We start from the raw sequence: 22,314 nt of genomic DNA on the forward strand, positions 1-22,314 counted from the left end.
TGATTATTTGGAAGTCTCAGATGTATTTAAATATGTTTCTTCTTGCGGCTTGAAAAGTGGAAGCTGCTGTCATGAGGCTATGTCCCCTTGAACAAGGATGAACGTGTGATTTTAATATGCATCTAGTAGCCATTAAGTATCAAATATGTGCATGACAGGTTTATTAAGAATGTGAAAATATGTGTCAGACATTCTATTTTAAACACTGACAGGTGGGTGCCATCAGGAATGGGTGGCTGGCTAGGAGTGACTGGATGTCACCTGTTTTCTCCCTCGGCCCTTAAAGGCACGTGGAGATTCAGAAACAGAGTCCGTTCCTGTGCTGTCCAGGGACCCCCGATAGGCGTGGACCACGTTTCTCCTGCGCTGTCTTTCATTATAAGGAATACACCTATCGATTAGTCCTGTCCTTAAACGGAGCAGTTTTCAAAACATCTAACTTTCATTTCACACATGGTTTCTTTCTCGTCGGTGAAATGATTTATCAGAAAGATTTACTTGTCTAAATATGCATTTCACCCAACTTTTCTAGGGAGAGCGTGTCATTGATATTATGGAGAAAAATGCTATGACATTAGATTATAATGATTTTTCTCTGGGTCAGAAGTTCTTTCAACAAGTGTCACAGCTGATTCTAGAAGTCATTAAAACAAAGGGAAAATCCATACAAAGCATGAACAGAGGAAACAGCCATAAATTTATTTTTATCCTGTTGTTTATATTTCAATAATAACCTGTCCCTCAGGGGGGCATGTAAGAATCTGCTTCCAAGATGTCCTGGCTTCTAGGGTCTGACCGCCTTCCCAATACGCCCCCAGCCACACGGCCCATTTCCGTCACCCACCGCGTCTCCTTCTCGGACTCTGGCACCCTTGCCTCCCTCACATAAGGGCTGTGATGCCATCGGGCCCCACACGACCCAAGGGTGGCGTGTAAGGTGACATAGTTACGGTCCCAGAGATTAGATGTGGACATCTGGGGGTGTGGGCATCCAGACCACCCTAACAGGACTACCACATCATTATAGTAAATATTGGCTGGGCGCATGCGTGAACGGATGGACGGATGGACGGATGGACAGATGGATGGAGGGGGTCTTCTCTGGAACCACGCCAGGAGATCTTCCTCTCAGTCACACAGACGCATGGGGTGCCCACTGCTCTGCTGGGCGTGTACTAAATCCAAGCTCCTCCTGCTGACGGGAAACCAAATCCAGTCGAGGCTCCTGGCCAGGAGTGTCGTGAATCCCCTGACCTGTGGAAAGGTGACGTGGAGGGCTCTCCTCCATGCTCTCCTGGAAGCGGACGTCCTGCCACAGCCATGTCTCTGACCTCATTGCCACGTGTGGCATCTGAGGTTCGGGGACAAGGGATGAAGACTGGGACGTTCGCATCCTTTGTGGGTCTGGCCGTGGTGCTGAGATCCGTGGAGGTTAGCAGTTGTGTCTGCAGAGCTCTTACGTGGCGGCTCCCCCTGGCCTGTGGACTTGCACGTCAGAAGAAGTCAGGATACGCCGCCTGGATACAGAAACGTTGGGACATAGTCTGTGCGATTCTAATTGCCTGTGATTCCTTGGACTATATAACCTCCGGGTCAACAAGCGAAAGACAGCCTCCACCCTCAGGACCAGTGAGCGAAACTGTGCAGTTACCTGGACACAGAGGAGGGGGCCCTCAGTTTACCTGGCTGGTGGCGGGCAAGCCCCAAGAACGCAATGTGCTCTTCCCTCTCAGTCAGAGATCCACGCGGGAAATTCTGTGCCGCCATCACGACAGCAACGACAACCTTAGTTACTCTAAGAGTTGTTTAACTTCTTGGAAGGAAGCCAGCCAAACTGGTCCCTTCACACCCCGTAAAATGAGTACCCGGGGGTGAACAAGGAAGCAAGTGCCTGCGTGCGTAAGCCGATAGCTGGGCCAGGGAGTCATTCAACCACACGGTGGGGGCCACGGAAGCTGCCTCGCGTGCCCTGCGAATAGCCACATGCTCCACCGCGTGACCCCTCTGTGCTGCACGCCCTTGGCGTGCTCCCTGGGCCTCTGCATGGCCTTCTAACTGGCCCCCCTCTTGGACTTCTCATCCGCTGCCCACCCCACACTCCACACTCCTAGGATCTTCTTTCTAAAAATACGGCCCCCCAAAATTAATGGAACAGAGTTAAATACAATATAAATCATAGCCCAATGCAAACATACCCGCCTGGCACCCTCTCTCTCGGCTTCCTGTTAGCAGCGAGTGAAGGGCCATTCCCTGTGGGGCCGTCTGACCCTGGGTGACCTGACCCAGGCTTGCCCCACAGCTCCCCGTCACCTCGGCTGGTACCCACTCACCTGAGACCCTCTCACTGCCGAGCTTTGCACACGCTCTGCCCAGCCCAGAACTCACTCCCCTGGCTTTCTGTATGTAATTCCTAGCTATGCCTTAAGATGCAACTGTGAAATCCTTGCTTCCAGGAAGCCTTCCGTGATTCATTCTCCTAATCAGTTTAGGTGCCACATAAACTCCTTCCTCCCCACTCCCTGATCACACAAGTTCCAACAAAAAAGTATTTATTAAAACCAAGAAATCCCAGCATTCATTTATTTTTAAAATGAACTTCCTTTTAAAGATGTAGAGATGTTAGATGCCCAAAACTTGAGGCTATGGTTATATTCACTATTTCATATACTTACAACATCTCATAAATATATTTGAAAAACATTGATATTATGGCTTTTATTCCTTATAACATGTTAGTTTTAAAAGCATTATATTGAGACAAGTTATAAAAATTCATAAAATTCATAAAACATCCTGAGAAGGTTGAAAAGAAAATACTTTTCCTCTCTCAGGAAAGAAAATACTGTAGCAATGCAATGCTTTTAAATCACATCTCCAAAAGTCAGTATTTAGTTTTCTTTCTGTGCAATGATGTAGGATATAAATTAATGTTAGAAATGAGAAGAATCTGATCAGAAAGTCCTATGTATACCTTTGAGTTTATGATTATCCAGACCTAATAATTTCACATATGCTATCTTTAAAACGCACTTTAAAAATTATGATTCATTTGTTACTTTTGTAACTTCAGATTCCTTTCTTTGCTTATGGGTTCCAAGAGACACTTAAGACAACTTAATGTGACAATTTTGGACTTACTCAAAAATGGTATGGTTTCTGATTAGGAGTTCCTAGATTCTGGAGAATGAGCCTTTTTTTAAAAAAAATTATCCTTTGGTTAGTTAACTATATGTTAACTAACTGCAATTTAAATTAAAATTTGAAAAAAAAAATACCCAAGCAAAGGATGAACTGAATCACAATACTGATGTCAGTGTTAGTTAGAACTGCTCACTTTATTTTTTTTAAATTATTTTTGAGATAGAGAACAGGGGAGGGGCAGAGAGAGAGAGAGGGAGACACAGAATCTGAAGCAGGCTCCAGGCTCTGAGCTGTCAGCACAGAGCCCGACGCGGGGCTAGAACTCACAGACTGTGAGATCATGACTTGTGCCGAAGTCGGCCACTTAACTGACTGAGCCACCCAGGTGCCCCATTTGTAAAAATGAATTTAAATGGAAGTTTCTTACCCCTAATTATTACGAATTTGACATGCACTTTGTATTAACTATTAGGTTGAAAATAAAACGTAGTTCAAAAAATTACCCTTTGAAGCATCATCCGTGTATGAAGAGAATCAGGCTTCTCGCTTCCAGCCCGTCCTGGCCACTCCGGCCCTCCCGCTGTGTCGTGCACACCCGGTGGAGTTTTGCTCTGTGCTGGTGGTTGAGGACGAAAGCGTAGTTGTTCTGAGGAATGTTGGAAAATTACAAGTATGACACCTGACGGTTAACCTTCTGTGTCACCTTGACTGAGCCAGACATTTAGTCAAACACTATTCTAGGTGCTTATGTGAGGGTGTGTTTTTTGTTTTTTGTTTTCTGCTGAGTCAACATTTGAATCGGTAGACGGAGAAAGCAGAGGGCCCTCCGGGTGGGCCACACCCAATCAGTTGAAGGCCTGACTAGAATGAAAAGCTGACCCGCCTATGAGTAGGAGAGAATTCCTCCTGCCTGACTGTCTTCAAATTGGGGAATCAGCTTTTTGCTCCCTGGAAACTTGAACTGATACGTGGACTGTTGCTGGGTCTCTGGCCCCCCAGCTTCGGGCCAGTGCAGCATCTACTCTCGCGGGGCGCCAGCGTGCTGACTCTCCCTGCACACCCTGGGTCTGGTCAGCCCCCATACTGCGTGAGCCGGCTCCTTGCGCCAAATCTCTGGGTGAACGTACATGGACCTCCCTTTGTGGTTCTTCTTCTCACACAGCCCCAGCCCATACAGTGGGCTCCCAGCATACTTCCGTGGCTCCCTAGTTAAAATGGTCAGACTAGTAGCTCAAAGGGTTTTTACCAACAGCCCTTCACTCTGGCACATGACTGAGATGTTAAAAAGCTAAATCAGAACCTGTTGTCCTCATGGCTGGGGACAGGGGAGGGTTCGTTAAAATGAAAGATGTCAGGGAGCCCGGGTAGCTATGTCAGTTAAGTGTCCGACCCTTGATATTGGCTCAGGTCGTGATCTTGGTTCATGGGATCGAGCCCCGAGGGGGCTCTGTGCTGACAGCACAGGGATTATCTCTCTCCCTCTCACTCTCTCTCACTCTCTCTCAAAATAAATAAACAGACTGTAAAAAATGAAATAATAAAGTGAAAGGTGTCACGGATGTCAAAAAGCTACATTTGTGATATAAACAGGTATCCAAAAGTGTTAAAAACCCCATTAATTTCAGAAATATCCAGGTGACAGGTGTTACGCGGCTACAGGGAGGTGGCCTCCAGGACGACAGGCTCCCCGTGGGAAAGTCTGGCCGAGGCTCAGACGGGGCGCTAATGTTTGCTACCTTCCAGAGCCCACACTCTCCCCGCGGCCGTGGGCACCAACCAGCCAAGGAAATCCCGCCTGGCTGTGCACACCGGGGCCTGAGATCGGGTCCCGGCCACCAGGACTGCGTGCCACGAGAGGGGGCTAGTCAGCCAGGCCTGTCAGGAGCAGCGGGAGCCAGAAGGCACAGGAAACTCCAGTTTAAAAAGGAGAAGCAGGGGTGAGTGCTGGATGAGCCCGCAGGGAAGGGAGAGAGAGGTCAAGCTTCAGAAGTGACCCAACGCTCAGAGGGCACACAGCCTCGGCTTGTGGGGCTCGACCGGTGCGGGCGGTCGGGGCTGCAGAGGTCTGTGGGGTTAAAGGCCTGTGTCCCAGGGACACAGCATCCGTCGCGCTCTCCCGGATGCGTCCACACTGGGAGGAGGAAGGTGGCCACACCCTGTCGCTCTGTTGGCGGCCACTTGCTCCGGAGCTGATGTCCCATGTGGAGGCCAGGGCCCGAAGCGTCCCTAATACATTCAAGACTCGAGGCTGAGTGAACGTAGGTGGGTTAAATAGCGGGTTTCTATCTTTACTAACCTCTGACTGGAGGAGTCCCCTCGGTTACGCACCAACACACCCACCTCCCCGTGACTTGGTCAGCACGGGACTCAGACGGCAACAACCCTCAGTTCTGGGCGCTGTCTCAACACATCCTTTGCGTTCATCAGGCTTTGAAATCCCAGTAGTTGTTAGTCCTGACGCCAGTCTCGTTACTGCACCGGTGCGCACGTTACCGCAAAGGTTCGGTAACTCTGACGACTGTATTTCCGCGTAGGCTTTTTAATCCTCTGCATTTTATGTTCTGGGGCTAAAACATTATCTTGAGAAGGAGTCAGTGGGCACTGCGCTGCTGAGGGGTCAGAGCTCGCGGGAAGGTCGGGGGCCCTGCTCTGGCCACCACGCATCACAGTGGGTGTGACACGCTCTGACCGCCAGGCGTCACGGTGGGGTGTCTCTCCCCACAGCAGCGAGGCCAGATATGCTCAGTTTTCCATATTTGTAGTCGTTGGTTTTCTTGTAGATAATTGCTATCAGAGCTTTTTGTTTGTGTGTTGTCTTCCGCTACTAAAACGTAGGGGCTATGAGAGCAGGCACCTGTTAGGAGTGGTCAGACGTGCTGTCAGAAACATCCAGAACAGGGTCCACACGTAGAAGGGCTTGCATGCATCACACGAGAATCACCCTGCATGTTCCATGGCTGGAGGGATTTGTCGGACTCACACAGATTATCCTCGCAGGATAGCTTTTCCCTTGGCTGTGTCACACCCAACACCAGGGTAACAACATGGACCCTAAGGAGTCTCAGGGGTGGGTTTCCTCCCCCCGACACTGCTGGTCCCACAGGACATGCCTCGTCCCAGGTGTCATATCACCCCCAGTGTGGCAGCAAAGCACCGTGGCATGGAAAGCCCATGCTTTGCTCATGGCGGGGGTCTGTCACGGTGAGCTGGTCACAGAGGCGTCTCCGGCTCAACCCAGCAGCTCCAATGACACCAGCTGGCAACCACAAATCCCATTATTATTTCCAACAGCACTGGTACTGACAAGCTGGGACATCCTGCCCGAAGCAGTCACAAACTCCGTTACAGGCCATCATTTATCTTTAGTTAATGTACTTCCCAGGACTGACGGAAGGCCACGCCTGTGCTGGAGGCCCTTGGGGAGACTGTCCAGGTGAATTTAGGGCCCCCCAATCTCCTCATCTACCCCCATGCGGCACAGGACTCCATGGATATTTGCTGAATGCATAAATAATGGACTTAAGAATCTACAGCTTATAAAATATTTAAATCCATTTATATGAACAGTTTGCACTGACTTAATATTTTAAATTCAATATTTAAGCCCTCCCCCCATGTACTTGGCTATTATCTCCAACATCTAGATGGGTCTTTTTCTTTTAGATCTGCTGCTGTGGGCAGCCCCAGTTGACAGGCACCCACACATCCTCTAGATGGTCTGTGTGACATATGATTCGACCATCTGCGACACAGACGTGCAAGGAGTAATACAGTCATTTATTTTCTTAAAGAAATCCAACCCCAATTCTGAGCGCCTTACCCTCGTGCCTGACACACCAAGAAACACAGCCTCCGTCATTTTGGGGTGAGCCCAGGGCCGAAACAATGGCACGGCTCCCACAAGGCAGCAAGGCCCTTGGGATCCCAGTACCAGCTGACCAAGATCCCCGTGTCCCTGCAGAGGGGGCCCCTCGAGTCTCGTGGATTTCACGAGGCTTCGTCAGGACTGCGGCTACCCAGAGGCCCACGGGGGCCTCTCCCCGGCTCCGACTGCCCTCCTCCGAGCCTCTGCTGTCGTGCCTCGCCGCCCAGACCCCCAGGCACTCTCCCTGTTGAATCGAGGCTGTCACAGAAATCAGGCCAAGGTTACCCTGGAGCTGGCTTCCCCCAACAAAACCCCCAAGAAGTGGAACCCCGAGCTGGTTTGTGGTGGGAAGGACTGTAGGAGAGAGACAAGCAAGTTATACCCTAAAGATTACTGTGCAGAGAAGGCCTAAGCAGAGGCCTCTCCAGGATGGGCAGCCATGCTGGTGACTCCTTCCTCAGACGACATCTGACGCCTCTGAGAACGGGCCCTCCATGGCCCCCTAACTACAGAACACTGCCTGTGACCCTGCACAGTAAGAATTACTCAGGCATGTGAACCGAATTTGAGGGAACCACCTTTCTCTAAAGTTCCAGATGGCCAAAAGGGAAACACACATATGTCAAAAAATTTTTCTAAGTGAAGAAAAAATTCCATCACTAACTTCCTTTTGCCTTCAGGAAGATTCCAGAGACATTGAAAACTCTGCGAGTGTTAGCTGCCTATCACCTATTTCTAGCAGTGGGATCAGGCCACACAGTGTATGTTTGCTCTTTTTAATGGTCCCCAGTTTGGAGGAAAAGGTTGAATGCGGTGGATTATTTTTGAGCTTACTCTGTGAACTGTTGTTCAGACGCTGAAAATGTAGAGTGCTGCACACGCACAGACACACACACACGGTGAACTGGGTTTAGGCGTAAGGACTTGGATCATGAGATTTGTGCCTCTGTGGATACACGTGGTGAGGAAGTCGTCAAATGGAAGACAGGAAACATGCTCCCGTGCGTAAAGCATTCCCCTTTACAATGTTTCATCACATTGCCGTATTTCCTCCTGACACAGCCATGAGGATCTAGGACCAGGCTGCGCTTCTTAAACATCAGTGATGAACAGAAGGGCTGGAAAGGCCCAGGATTGATCCCGGGGAATATTTATGCCTCTGTTGCTCCGTTGTGGTGTTGTGGATGCTGCGGAGGAAAGAGATAGGAGGTTTGAAGTGATCGATCGGATCAGGTGCTCTCAGGAGTGTAAGGAAGACACCTAGAAGGAAAAGACTCATCAGCGGATCAAGGGGAAGCCCCGTGCTGGCGTGGGCACCTACAGGGCCGCTGACGGCCCCAGCAGCAACCGCACGCGGAGAAGACCCAGAGGGTTCCATTTCCGGTGTTCAGGTCGTCTGGAAACTGTCTCCATCTATACTGGAGACCTGGCGCTTTCTTGGCCAGCGTACCGGTTCCAGGAGGCCATTCGCTGGCTTCCGTCCAGTCAGTCACACCAGCAGCTGAATCAAACCCACAAGGATTTACCTTGTGTCTAACTTGTGCAACATACCGGAGAGGCGCTTCGTGCGGTGCAAGGAGACAGAAGGTGAAGCAGAGCGAGACAGTCCAGACTCGTGGGCAGATGGAAGGATAATGATCGTGTTCAGAACTTTGCCACCAACACTGGCTGCACAGCATTCAGTCCTTGCTCATGATAAATATTAAGTGATCTCAAAAGGTTCTATGATTCATGGAAGAGTCGAATGCTTCTCTGAAGATTTGCAGCACGAGCTTGGATCTTAGATCCTAACTGTGAGGACACAGGAACCTGCTCCCTCCTGCTCCTTCTTGCACCCTCAGATTTGGTTGTCTCTGGAAGGGTACTCCTAAAAGACCTACCTTCTGGCAAATGGCACTAAAAAAAGATGAGTTACTTTGGCATTTGGGGCTGCGCAAGGGACAGACACTGTGTGCTTTCGAGAGATCCTCAGGGAGTCTCCGTCTGCAGAGGTGCAGGCGGACGTACAGATGTTGGGACTGATACTGCTGCTTCAGACGCGCATGCCCAGCAGGAAAATCCGCACTCAGCATGACTTCGGGATCACGTGGCCGGTATTTGGGGGAACGGTGCTAACGTGGAAAGGCATTCACGATCTCCAGTGTACAGCCCGAGGTCCCCGTTCTGGGTTACGAAGGTCATCAGACTCTGCAGACACTCGAATCCCCAACCTCTGCCCTCTCAGAAGGGCCCGGAGCCTAGGGCACCAGCGTGCGGCTGAGACTCTTGGAGCCCGTTAGCCTTGTGTGGCACGTCTTCATGGGCATCCCCTGGTCCAAAAGAGAGGACTGTGGCCACATCAGTGGAGCCAGAACCCTCGGTGTCGTGTGAACGGCAGTTTCAGCCCGGCTCAAGCCCTGGGTCAGGGAACCCAGCTCCCCCGGGCCACCAGTCAGGACTCCAGTGCCTCCCCAGAGAGGCAGAGCCCTGGGGACAGTGTAGACCAGGAAGCCCCAGCTGGGACGCTTGCCCAGAAGGTGGAAGCAGCAGGAACCACAGCACGTGGCAGGCGGGACACAGTTCCTCGTGAACGTGGTCTGCACAGCTGTCCCTCTCCAGCCCGGGGCCCTGGCCTCCGGGGGCTCCACAGGTGGCCCTGCTGTACCTCTTCACTGCGAACAGGTGCACGGCCCCCAGGGTGAGAGTATGGGGGGTGTCTGCTTCTCTGGGGGGCTGTCAGGCTGCGGGAGAGCTTGGGCTTCACGCTCAACCAGCCCCTCACCTGGTGCAAGACAGCGTTGACAGGCCGCTTGGGGAGCCTGGCCTCCCCGAAAGGGCCTCCTCCAGGGCCGGGGGGCTGTGTTTTGTCCGGCCCCATTAGCCCGCTCATCTGCCCTCCTCCTTCGAGAATTAAGGTGGTCTTGTTTCTAGCCTTGCATTCATTAACAGGCAGGTGTGGAATTTAGAGACGTTTGTGCTTCTCATTTTCTTTAATAATTGCACTCACCTGGTGCTAATGGACTATTAAACTGCACGCTAAGTTTAGGCAGAAAACTAGGCCAGGTTTTATACACAGTGTGGTGTTTTCCAACATTTTAATGAAGTTGCACTTGGAGCCCGTCTGGAGACGTCATGTCTGTGACCTTAGAATCTAATGTATATTTCTAATGTTGCTTTGGTTCGGCGTATCACCCCCGCCCCTGGGAGAGCGCAGCCACCAGGAGAGCAGGGACGGGGGGACACAGTCTGTTCTGTAGTGTCCTGACAGCTGGCGTGTTGCAGGTGACGCGTCCACGTCAGGGACAGTCGTGACGGAAGCCCCCTGCCTGGGTTCCCCTGGAGGACGTCTCTGGGGTTCACCCCAGAATCGCATCACTGCTTCTCCAGTTCCAGAAGGCAAGGTCAGGCTATTCTCCTTAGTGAAGGATAACACATGAGGGGGACACAGGGACGGGAGTCAGCCGGCAAACAGAGGAAGTGTTAGGAGCAGTTTCCAGAAAGCTCAGCACCTCGCCACTCGGGCCCCTGCACACCTTCCCTTCCGTGCCCTCGTCTGGAGGCCGTGCTCCCTGACGACTCCTCCGGCAGTTTCCATGCCGGCCTTTCTCTCCATGTGCCTTCGCTGCGGGGCCGTGGAGGACACGCTGTCCTGCAGACGCCAGATGGCTGTGCCAGGCGCCCCTCCGTTGTGCTCTCCAGGGCACCATTACCAGGGCCGATTTGGAGCAGGCATTTCATTGACCGGCTTGCACACAACCTCATGTTTGCACCGTCCGTGTTCCTTGCACCGGGTCTGTGAGTCTGTCAGGCGACTGGGACGCCCTGAAGCCCCTGGGCTCCTGACGGTGGTGCCAGAACAGAGCCGCCGGACTCTGTTCCCCCGCACAGAGCCGCCAGACAGAGGTCCGGCTCAGGCGACAGAGCTCACCATCCCCCTCAGTGCCCTGTGCCCCACCAGCTCTCTGGCCGCACGCGCCGTGCGTGCTCGGCTAGCTCACACCAGTGCTGCCGATGGATTTCAGCAGCTGGGAAGCTCACGAAGAAGCTCCCTGGCCGGGGAGCTCTGGTTTATTGGCACGGCCGACATCGGCCATCTGACCGTTCACTGTCAACGAGACGCGCACAGAAGGCACTTGTCGATGCCTGGCCCGTGTTACAGGATGGATGACCGTATTTCCTTACAGTCACCTTGAGGTTGTGAGTATGTCACCCCTACCTATGCAGTGGGGGCCTTCCGACTTTCTTACCGAACCGTTCTGGGGGGAAGCAGGCAGTGTTTAGCACGTGTTCACTGAGCACCCACAAGTGTGAGCAAGTCACAAGTCAGGTATTATTTTTACGCTTGCAGATGGCATTTGCCTTATCGGTTTAGTAACTTTTTCATGGAAGGTCGTTTTCTTTTCCTTGAACAGAGACAGCAGCGCCTCTGGATATATTAACTGAGATAGGCTGTCAGCCACACACCGTTGTTTCCACGTGCAGGTGAGAAAACCCACAATTTCACCGTCAAACAAAACGCCGTCTGAGAATCTCTCCCCGCTCTCCAAATTTTGACAGTAAAAATGTCATGCCGGTGGGACTTTAATGTAGACGGCTTTCACAATTAAACGTCCCAAGTGGAAATGAATACACACACATTTTCTGCGGAAAATCCAAGTTCTCATTATGTAATGTGAATTTTAAATATTTAAAATGAACACAGGAATTGCCTTGGACAGTGACACGGCTGTCATCACTATGTTCCTGTCTATGAGACGTTAAGTGCTGGTTAGACTATAATTTCTTGCCAATTAACACTTTTGAAATAGATGTCTTCGCTGCCAGCCCATCAACGTTGCCCCAGAACTTGGGCGGCCCACATCATTTTGGTAACTTCAGGGAAACCGCTGCCTGTGGGTGTGGATATGGCTTCTGCGTCCTGTTGGATTTACACTTATGTTTGGAGACTGACGTTAATTAAAGTGTCAAAATAGCTTTCATCTTTTATGTTGAATCTTTCGCCTTCAAAGTTTAGTTTCTCCAACATCCAGACTCTCATTTAGACATTCATGGACTTGATTGCTGTGATTCTTTTTATGCTGTTATCTTTGAAGCTCTAATTAACGGAGGGCGGTGAGTTTAAGTGTGGCTATTACGTTCGGACAGACCGGTGCTGCTTGCCGTGTGGGATATACTTCATCTTGATTACGTATTTGTGTTTTACACTATAGAAAGCTGATTTCTAAATTTCCTTTTTGGCTTGCAAATGGCCTGCCTGGCTTGCATTCGGAAACGTGTGGGGGACGCCAGGTGTGGGTGGGTCAGTAGGCATGTGTTTGGAGTCACGATGTATCCACATTTGAGATGACTCAGCAGCCACACCACAGTGTAGGGCATCTCCTTCGTGAGCGGACCTCAACGGGAAGGTGTTTTCCCCAGATTCTCCTTCCAGAGATTTGCTAAGCCAACACTTTGAAGACCTGAGGGCACATCTTGATGACTGATTTCGTTTGCTTCAAGTCATCTGTTGAACAGATGGCTGCACGCGTACTCACGTGACTTTGCGGGGCAAAAATCTTCTAGCCCAGTGTACATGTCCCAAAGCTGTGCTGTCTGGGGCAGGGTCCGGTAACCGAGCGGACAGCACAGAGCCCAACAAGGGGCTTGAACTCAGGCACCTTGAGATCATGACCTGAGCCGAAGTCAGATGCTTAACCGACTGAGGCACTCAGGCGCCCTAAGAAGTTAGGTCACTTAAAAGTGGCTAGTGGCTGTACTGTTGGACGCAGCAGGCTGGCACGCAGCCTTTCTCATGTGGCCGCCCGAGAGGGAAGCCAGGAGTCTGCGGACACAGGTGTGGTGGGCACGCCCCCCCCCCCACACCTGCCAGGGTCAGCACTGCAGCCGCTGCCCTCTCCTCCCTGCTAACCGCCGTTTTACACCCAGGGCTCTGGGAAGTCCCTTTTGAAAGGGTTTCCAAATGAGGTTAACTCAACCCCAAATGTATCTGGGAAAGTACATTTTTACATGCCTCGTTTATTCACCTCTAAGCAGGAAGAACAAGTCCACCCGAGGCAATCTCCATCAGGCCTCACTACTTGCATTTAATGGAATTTTACTGAAATTATGTGCATGGCTCCTTCCATATTAAATCAGGTGGTTAGCCTCTTCTGCGTGGCACAGAGGCCTGTGTTGGCACGGTGCACTCGGGAGGGGAGGCACTTCAGGGCAGCCTCCTTCCCCGGCCCCCTGCGTCTGGGGGTGACTCTCACCAACTCACCTGATCTCTGGGACATGAGCAAAAACCCAACTAATTGGGTGATTGGATTAGAAAACATATATAGTGACCTCTCTCCCTATACTTAGGAAGCCACTTGAACAACAACCACAGATTTTCAGAGTGTTATGCACGTGGTGAAAGAAATCCATGACAGGCTTTTAAAACACAAAAGGACATCATGCCTGAACTCAATTTTTTAAAAGAATAGAGTAGTCAGGTCTTCAGATACCTTAAGATACTAAGTTAAGTAATCATTTCATTTTTATTTCAAAATTCTTACTTGGTCACTTATATTTAAATAAATCTTCTGCGGTTGTTTGGAAACCTTTCTCTGTTGGCAGAGAATTCAGCAGAATTGTATTGCTAAATTAAATTTTCAGTTTTCAGTTGTATTTAAGGTTTGCCTGACATACATATAGAAAATGATAGGTAACAATGCCCATAATTAATAATTATTAGCTCCGGTGAGTATATTCTAATTGTGTATTCCCACACACGGAACAGAGTCAATTATTATCCCCAGACTATCCAGCTGAATAACTGAATGTTTTTCTTGAGTGGCTAAGATTGTTTCTTTAATTATTTATTGTAATTCTTGACGGTAAAGTAACATGATCCGATGATCATTTTAAATCTTCGACGATATTTCCAAGCTTCTAATTCTCACTGTGACACACCATTTAGGACACACGGTTCTAGCCCACAAGATCGTAGGTACCAACAAATCTTTGTCACTAGAGCAGATCGATGTAGCAATGAAAACACTGATTTACTTCCGTTTTTAAAAAATTCTGTCTCAATATTACTTTACCTAACATACTGTATGTACTGCAGTTTTATTTACCAAAAGCTCACGACTCATAGGTAATTTTTAACTTTTAAAATTAAAAAGCATTCAATTAACCAGGAATATAAAAGCAACTTATTGTTCTGAATACTAAACTTCCCATTCAGGACCCTCTGGGGGAACACGCATATGGGTATAGAACCACTGGGAGAGGCTGTAGGGACTTTGAAAATGCACACGAAAGGCCTATCTTATGCCTTAAAATGCAAATCTCATTGACTTCCGTACTAACGTGATAATAAGACTGATATCTGGGTGCGTGCAAGTTTTTATGTGTATTTCTAAATCTGTTTCCTCATATGATATTAATTTATACAGTATTTGTTATTCTCAAAACATTAAGTACCATTTATTTCTATTAAGTCTATGTTGGGTTTCTCATGGGGCCCTTAGAAAGGAATCATGTGGACAAGTATAAGTATTTTCAGGGGCTTAACAATGTCCCACCAGCGCACGTGTCTCTTCTGCGTGGGGGTGTGGGTTCCTCAGATCCTGAATTATTCCCCCAGAACCTTCCCCGGGCCCTCCGGTAACCATCCTAGATGTCCTGAGGGAAGTGATGTTCTGGCAGGCAGTCACCATGGGCGCTTTCGCGGAGCAGGTCCCAGAGGATGGCAGACGCCCCCCTCGCTATGGCTGCTCACAAACTCCAGCAGCGAGGCCACGGGGATCCACTGACTATCTGTGGGGCTGAGAGCTGCCAACCCGTTCCCACTTCCTAGGACTTCAGGAAGATTAAACACAGTGATCCACATCAAAAATAATAATACTGTGTAGGCTTAGTAAAAGTTTATCAAATGTGAGCTATTTCCACAAAAACTTTGTACAAACAGAAATCTTTTCATATGCGTTCAAGGATTTTTTTTTTTTTTCCTATTCACATTCAAGCAGCAAAGAACGCTGTGGTCTGAGCTGGCTGGGCTTGGGTCTCTGGGCCGCCAGTGGCACCTGCTGTCCCAGCCCTGTGACCACAAATCACGTGCCAGCAGAGTGACAGCATCGTCTCCCTCTATCCAGATGGCCGGTCGGTGCTGAGACGGGACAGTCATTAAACACCACTGTTACTCAGCTAGACCAGGGAGCGAAACTTTCCCGTGCTCAGTTCTGAATAGGAGGCCACACCTTCGTGCTCTGCCAGAAGGGTGACTGGCCGAAGGGCAGAAACAACTTTGCGTGGCTGTGCTCCCACGCTACTGTGATGTGGATGCTCTAACGTTCTCGGCGTCCCCTCCGAACTTCCCGTGAACCACGGAAATCTCTCATTAGGCGATGAAGGAAATACAAGAGGCCTTCTTCCCAAAAATAGTTTTCACTGGTTCCCATCACTTGAAGAATTGAGAGATAATTACAATTAATTTCCTCTGTCTGGTCTTAATCCCATTAGTTAACAGTCCCTCCAAACAATCTGCATCACAGAGTGGGAAGACAATCTACAATGTCTTCTGATGCCAAATGTATTTTTTTTTCGAAAATTTGGAACTGACTAAGTTACGAGGAAATTCTCACTGAAACAATAAATGATTCTCCCAGTCCCCTTTGCGACAGGCAAGGATGCCAGTGGGCTTCCGTGCACTGTGGAGGAATAAAGTCAGATCAAGCCGTGAGAAATCAGACAGCTCTGTACGTGGTCCGAGAAAGAAAAAAGGCTCATTACCGTCAGTAACTGGAGGGGGACTTCTCTCCCAGTTCTGCCACCGGCTTCCTGGCTCACCTCGGGGAAGTGATTCAACCCATTGGAACCTACCTCTGTGTTCTCATCTGGGAGATGGGAATACAAATGCCGCCTACCTGGCGAGGTTTCCGGAAGCCTGCATGAGAAGTGAAGTGCTCAGTGTGGTGTTGCTGCAGCCCCCTCCCCCAGCTGTGGCTGGTCGCGGGCGCACACCCCCGGTCAGATCTCCTGAATATCCGTATGGACACTTGGTAACAATCTGCAGAGAAAGCAGGGATGGCACCCAGTTCATGGTGGCTGTTAGCACTTGTTTCTGTCCGCTGAGCATGGACGCAACAACGGCTGCCCTTGCTGGCCGCTTTCGTCTGCACGTGCCTTCTGTGTGTTTCCATCCCCACAACAGCACAAAAGGAGACATCCTGAGTAGTCCCTTTCACAGATGAGCAGGCTGAGGCCGAGAGAATTTAACTTGTCCAAGATCACACGGTTACCCAACTGTATGTCGGAAGCAAGGAAGAGTTAGTTCAGCTCTAGTAGACCAGAACGGAAGCTAGAAACGGAATTTCCCTTTGCAGAAATCTTGGTGGGAGAGATGCCGGTGTATCCTCGTCTATGAGTCCCAAGATTCTGTAACTGCTCGGCTACCACGAGTTTAGGGTACCCAGCTATGAGCATCACCGGCCAGGACCGCATTACTACGTCAAGATACTAAAATACTAAAGTGTATCAAGGCAAGTGTATGAACGTTAAAGCACATTTTTTTTTCCATTTGGGGGAAGAAAGAACAGTAGAATGGCCATTTGATATTTTCCCCTGGAAATAAATAATTCGAAGAAAACTCTGACACTTAAAAAGGAACAAGATAGTATCCCTAGAAAACTAATGTAATTAGTCAATTTGTCCCCTGAGTGAGAGCCTCCAGACCACTGGGGAGAGCCACAGTAAACCGTAGAGTACCTTTTGTTTATTTATTTTTTAGTATAATTTATTGTCAAGTTGGCTAACATACAGCCTAGACCGTGTAGATTCCGGGACTCGTCGCTTACATACAACACCCAGTGCTCGTCCCAACAAGTGCCCTCCTCAGTGCCCATCACCCATTTTCCCCACCCCACCCCCGTAGAGTACCTTTTAAATGAGAGCAGTGTTATCGGTAATTCCTGACCCACTGATTCTGATTCCACTCCACACGGCTTCCAGTATCGAGCACTGAGAGTCCACGCAGGGGCACGCGCACCCTCGGGGCACACCTGCTGTGCCTTTCCCACGTGGCCCGCTCTGTCCTTCCGCCAAGACCCCACCCAAGCCCATCTCCTCCGGAAAGCCCTCCCTGTCACCCCGGGGCCAGTCTGTCCTCAGGCTTCCGCGAGGCTTTGGTGCCGACTGTGGTCTTTTTGCCCTTCCCTTCAATTTGATGGTGAGCACGGAGGCGCCAGAGTCTTAGGCTCAAGCTCAGTGTTCACTGGAACCTTGAATCTGACGGTACGGCCGCTCAAACGATGCCTGGAATGCATGTGACCTCGGTGCCCACACAGAAGGAGCTGCAAGGTCTCTGCACCCCCTGCCCCGGCCCAGCTTTTGGGGTGTCCTTGGGCCCAGCATCCATAGAACACCTCAAGCTGACTCTGTTGTTACACAATTAACTCGGTGGTCTGACAGGGAAAATGTGTGATTATATTGGAAGCAGTTGATTTTTTTTAAGCAACAGGAAAAGTGTCAGATTGGACATACTTCCTGCAGTGTTTACTAGGAGACGAGAGCAGCCCTAACGAACACCCCGGTAGTCGGCTGTGCTGACGAGCGGAGGAACGTGAGTCTTCCAGACGCGCTCAGAATGTGACTCGCCGAAGCTGATCCAGAGCCTCTCCGGCGGCCAGCGAGCTGGCTCCGCGGTCCGCTGCTCCACACACACCGCGCTGATGGCGCCGAACCACGCCTCCGCCGCAGCGGCCGTTCAAACCGCGTGCGGGCACACGACACAGCGTGAAGATGGCGTAAACTCTCTCTGGCCACCCAGAAAAAGTCGCTCTTGCGTGCAGCCCACGGTCCTTATGCAGGCTGGGAAGAACTGCCCAGCCTTAGCCAGCGTCTCAACGGAGCGTGTTGCTCACCTGCGCACCTTTACACAGAAACCCGTTCGAGAATTCGTATCACCCCCTGTAGCATCCTGAGGTGGGAAGGTGCGACGTGAGGGTTTCCCGTGGTCGTGGACATACGTTAAAACACTCCGGAACTTCGTTTTTATTTACAGGCCACCCACACGGGAAGTCCAGTTGGTTTGCCAAATGGCACTCAATACGTTTGGGAGACTCGTCATCTGGGGGTAGGGTTAGGGACATGTCTGAGGATGACTGTGACCATTTAGCGGCCAGGCTGGAAGTGGGTTCCAGGAGTGGCTGTGCTCCCACGTCCTGGGTGGATCTTTCTGCTGTGCCTGACCCCAGGGTGTCACGGTCCTTGAGCGCCACGAGATGGACACGGCAGCAGAACGTGGCCCCGGGGTGTCACGGTCCCTGAGCGCCACGAGATGGACACGGCAGCAGAACGTGGCCCCGGGGTGTCATGGTCCCTGAGTGCCACGAGATGGACACGGCAGCAGAACGTGGCCCCGGGGTGTCACGGTCCCTGAGTGCCACGAGATGGACACGGCAACAGAACGTGGCCCTGGGGTGTCATGGTCCCTGAGCGCCACGAGATGGACACGGCAGCAGAACGTGGCCCCGGGGTGTCACGGTCCCTGAGTGCCACGAGATGGACACGGCAGCAGAACGTGGCCCCGGGGTGTCACGGTCCCTGAGCGCCACGAGATGGACACGGAAGCAGAACGTGGCCCCAGGGTGTCATGGTCCCTGAGCGCCACGAGATGGACACGGCAGCAGAACGTGGCCCCGGGGTGTCACGGTCCTTGAGCGCCACGAGATGGACACAGCAGCAGAACGTGGCCAGTTTGGGGATTTCTTGAGCACCTTCCAGCTCCTGCCAGCGTGGCGAGGACAAGTGTGCCCGTGTCACAGCCGACATCGCCTGTTAACCGCAGTCCTGTGTTTCTCTGTTGTCCTTCATTGTCACCCCCGCTACCGCCAGGTCAGGACAATTCTTCAGTCAGCATTTGCACCCGGGAGCCACAGCACAGCCACCTGTGTGCTTTGAGTGTCACGCAGAGCCCCGGGGGCCGTGCTTACCTTCTGCCGGCCCAGTGCAGTCTGGGGACAGGGCATTACAGACAGACTGTCCTTGCGGAAGGTGGACGATGCCGGGCAGGTCAGCGTGGAAGCAAGGACCCAGTGTCCGTGTTGTCACACGACATGGTCTGTCAGCGAGCCTTCCTCACGCTCTCACCCGCTCAGTTCTCTTATTCGTGTGTATATGCCACACTTAGTACCCTGAAACGTCAACATTATGAAGTAGTAGTAAGAGAAGCTCCGTGAGAAACTGATGTTTAACTGGGCCGCCTCAATTGGGACAAGGAGTGCACTCTGAATCCTCATCCAGGTTGGGAAGAAGCGGGATTGCCACCACAGGTAACCAAGTAGAAGGAAATGACGAGCTCTCGCCTGGTGAGCCACCCACACGCGCGTCCCTTCATCTCACGGACGAGCACATGAGACCCGCTGGGAAGCAGGAGATGACTTGCAGCCCCAGCACCATGGCATTCCCAGCTGGGGGGGGGGGGGCGCTCTTCTGGCCTCTGCCTGCTACATACCAGCAGACCTCCCGTGCCCACCCAGTTGTGACACCATCAAGCACGTCCCTGGCAGAGAGCGGAGGCCAGGCCGCCCCAGCGGAGCGCCCTGGCTAACGCACGGAAGTGTCTAACAGGGGGACCTGAGAGTCCCCAAATCTGAATCCTCAGGGCACGGCCCTTGCTCACCATGCACCTGTGGTCCGTGCGGAGCATTGCCAGGCGGCTGCGGCTGAACGCGCGGTGATGGACGGAACCGAGAACAGGGCGAGGCGCCCGCCGCTGCACATTTCCGCTGCACCTCGGTTCCGCTCAGACGGATAGACAGGCACAGCCTGGCCCCTCTCCAGCCTCCCCTGGGCTGATGCATCCGTACCCCTGGTCCAGGGCCCTGTGGCTGCCAGAGTGGAGCGGCTCGCTGACACAGGACGGCATGCTCTCCCAAGGAGAGTGGGTGCCGCCGGCCTCCAGAGCGAGCTGTGATCCGTCAGAGACCGGAGCAAGCGTCAGCTGCCGAGGCCTGGTGGCCAGGCTCCCCCAGGGTCTCCCTGCAGGGGCCTTGGCCGTTAGCAGATCTGACCGGGTCCCATCTGAGCCCTGCGTCCGCCAACAGCATCAGGTAGAAAATGGACTCAGCCCCATGGAGACGTCTGCTGAGGGTGCTGTCCAGCTGCTCTGACTCTCCGTTTCCCCCAGGCCTGGGGTCCCGCCCCGAATGCCAGTGTATTCACTAGTGTCTTCCTTTCCTGCCCACTCAGACCTCCGCCCTTTTGCCCTTGTGCTAAAAACCTGCCCCAGGACCGCTTCCTGGAGCCCTTCTCCCAAATGCTGCCCTCTGATTGCCCTGTGAGCGCAGGCACTCCTCATACCCCGTGCTCCTTGGGCGGGAGGAGTCCTGCCTGCTCTTCCCTCCCTCACGCCCCTGACTCTCAGGCCCCCTCATGCCTCCTCCTGGGTCAGCGGGGTCAGCGGGGATTTCCGACCCGACACAGCTTTGGGGATTCTGCATCTCACAGCTTAACTCCCTCCAGACGTTCAAAGTGATTTCCGGCCAAGCCTCTCTGTGCCCTGGGGCCTTGCTCCTCTCAGAACCCACTGGTGTTTCCCCTCCGTGCACCTGTACGGTACGTGTAAATTAAGTTTATCGATGGCAGAAGTTATTTTCCTCTGTGTTGATGTTTGAGAAGCACAAACATGTCCGTAGCTTGTTTTTCCATCACCAAAAATAAGCTTCGTGAAGAAGGTGGGTCTTCCGCGGTTTTCATTTCACTTGTTGCAGTTCACCTGTTCTGAAACCACGTAGCCCCTGGTGATGGGGGAGGGACCCCACAGTTCCCGGGACCTCAGCCATGTCTTCTCCCCAGCGACCATGGCCATGTCCTAAAGCTACGGGATTCTTCCATAAGCTCATCCAGGCCAGTTATGTGCCAGGCATGGCCCCAGGCATCACAGGTACCACACGTCTCCCTGGAGCGAACAAGTTCAGAGTCTGGTATCTACCATTCGCCCAAAGAAATGCTGCCATGGATGTAGGCCTGGGGCCAGGATGGCCGAGACGGAGATTTCCTGGGCCTGAGAGTCAGGAGAGGCCCAGGGAAGGGCTCCCGTATGAGACACAAAATGGAAATAAAAGGAAGGAGGCGAGAGCCTGAGAGAGACAGGTGCCACGAGGGGCACCCGCAGCGATGTCTGTGGAGCATCCACGTGTGTGGTCCAGAGGACTGATGGGCTGGAGAGGGTGGTGATCACTGAGGCCAGCAACAGCCACGAGGAGGAAGGATGGGGCGCTCAGGACTCAGGAGCATGGGAGCGAAGCCAGGGGAGCAGACCAGAGTCCATTCACAGACGTCAGTGAGGAAGCTTGCACAAGACTGGCTTGGGGCCAGGGAGGATCACTGTCCCGTCTGGAGGACAAACCCAAGGGGTGCCCTTGCGCAAGATGAGCCACAGAGAGAGTTGAGTGCTGAGTCTGAGAGAACTGGGCCGCAGACCAGAAGCTGTCCCCATCCATAATGGGAGCTGCAGCTCAGGAGGGTGTGACTTCGGGGCCACTCAGGGGCAACAGTTGAAGCCCGGAAGGGAATGTGTTGCCGTGTTGGAGAAATAGGATGAAGCGATCCAACAGTAAATGTGAGAGGGGAAATGGGGCTCAACACAGTCACAGGCTTGGGGACTTGAAAGTGGGCCTTTGCATGCTGTCCTTGGAGGCCCTTGAAGCAGTGAGGGGGGCGGGGAAGGTACAGGTGAGGGGGGTGGTGGGTGGGGAAGGTGCAGGTGAGGGGGGTGGAGATGGTGCAGGTGAGAGGGCGGGGAGGTGCAGTGACACAGGAGGACACGGTAAAGACAAAGGCTGGATGTGATCTCCCAAGGGGAGATGGACCCTTTCAAGTGGGCTGTTTAAGGATCAAGAACAAACGTTTAGGTCGCGGAAGGTCAGGACGGAGAAGGGCGGGCATGGGCTGGCTCCGGGAGGAGACAGACACTGTGGGACAGAGGAGGGACGGGACACAGCAAAGGACCGCACACATGGGCGCAGGCCAGTCCAGGTGCCATCAGTGTGCTCACACATTTTATCCTCGAAACAAATCATAGCGCGGGGGCTGCTTTATCCCCACTTGGCAGATGCGCGAGATTTTGTTGAAATTGCTGTTGCCGAATGTCCCACCGACCGCTAGCAGGCTGCACTGGGGTCCGAACCCAGGCATCTGTCGCCGACCACCTGTTGCAGAAGCCTCTAAAGAGGGTGGCCAGGAAGCGGGGGGAGGGCCAGCCAAGGCGGGGGTACCCGCACACAGAGGGTTCCGCTGAGACTGCAGGGCGGGGCCAGAGCTGGGGGGGGGGGGGAAGGGGCTTCCTAGCAGCTCTGAGG

At 52.2% G+C, this 22,314-nt stretch overlaps 1 protein-coding gene and 1 long non-coding RNA gene across 10 annotated transcripts in view; one reads left to right on the plus strand and one right to left on the minus strand.

The window, feature by feature from the left end:
* DLGAP2 (DLG associated protein 2) overlaps positions 1 to 22,314 on the plus strand; it is a 770,542-nt gene that overhangs the window by 716,567 nt on the left and 31,661 nt on the right. The gene's annotated exons all lie outside the window — the stretch shown is intronic.
* LOC128314294 (uncharacterized) lies at positions 1,119 to 4,956 on the minus strand. Its single transcript, XR_008295775.1, has 2 exons — positions 3,645 to 4,956; positions 1,119 to 1,517 (listed from the first exon to the last, which is right to left on the minus strand). It is a non-coding gene; the product is annotated as an uncharacterized LOC128314294 (long non-coding RNA).

The sequence above is a fragment of the Acinonyx jubatus genome, chromosome B1 (assembly GCF_027475565.1).
Source record: "Acinonyx jubatus isolate Ajub_Pintada_27869175 chromosome B1, VMU_Ajub_asm_v1.0, whole genome shotgun sequence".
Classification (NCBI taxonomy): domain Eukaryota; kingdom Metazoa; phylum Chordata; class Mammalia; order Carnivora; family Felidae; genus Acinonyx; species Acinonyx jubatus.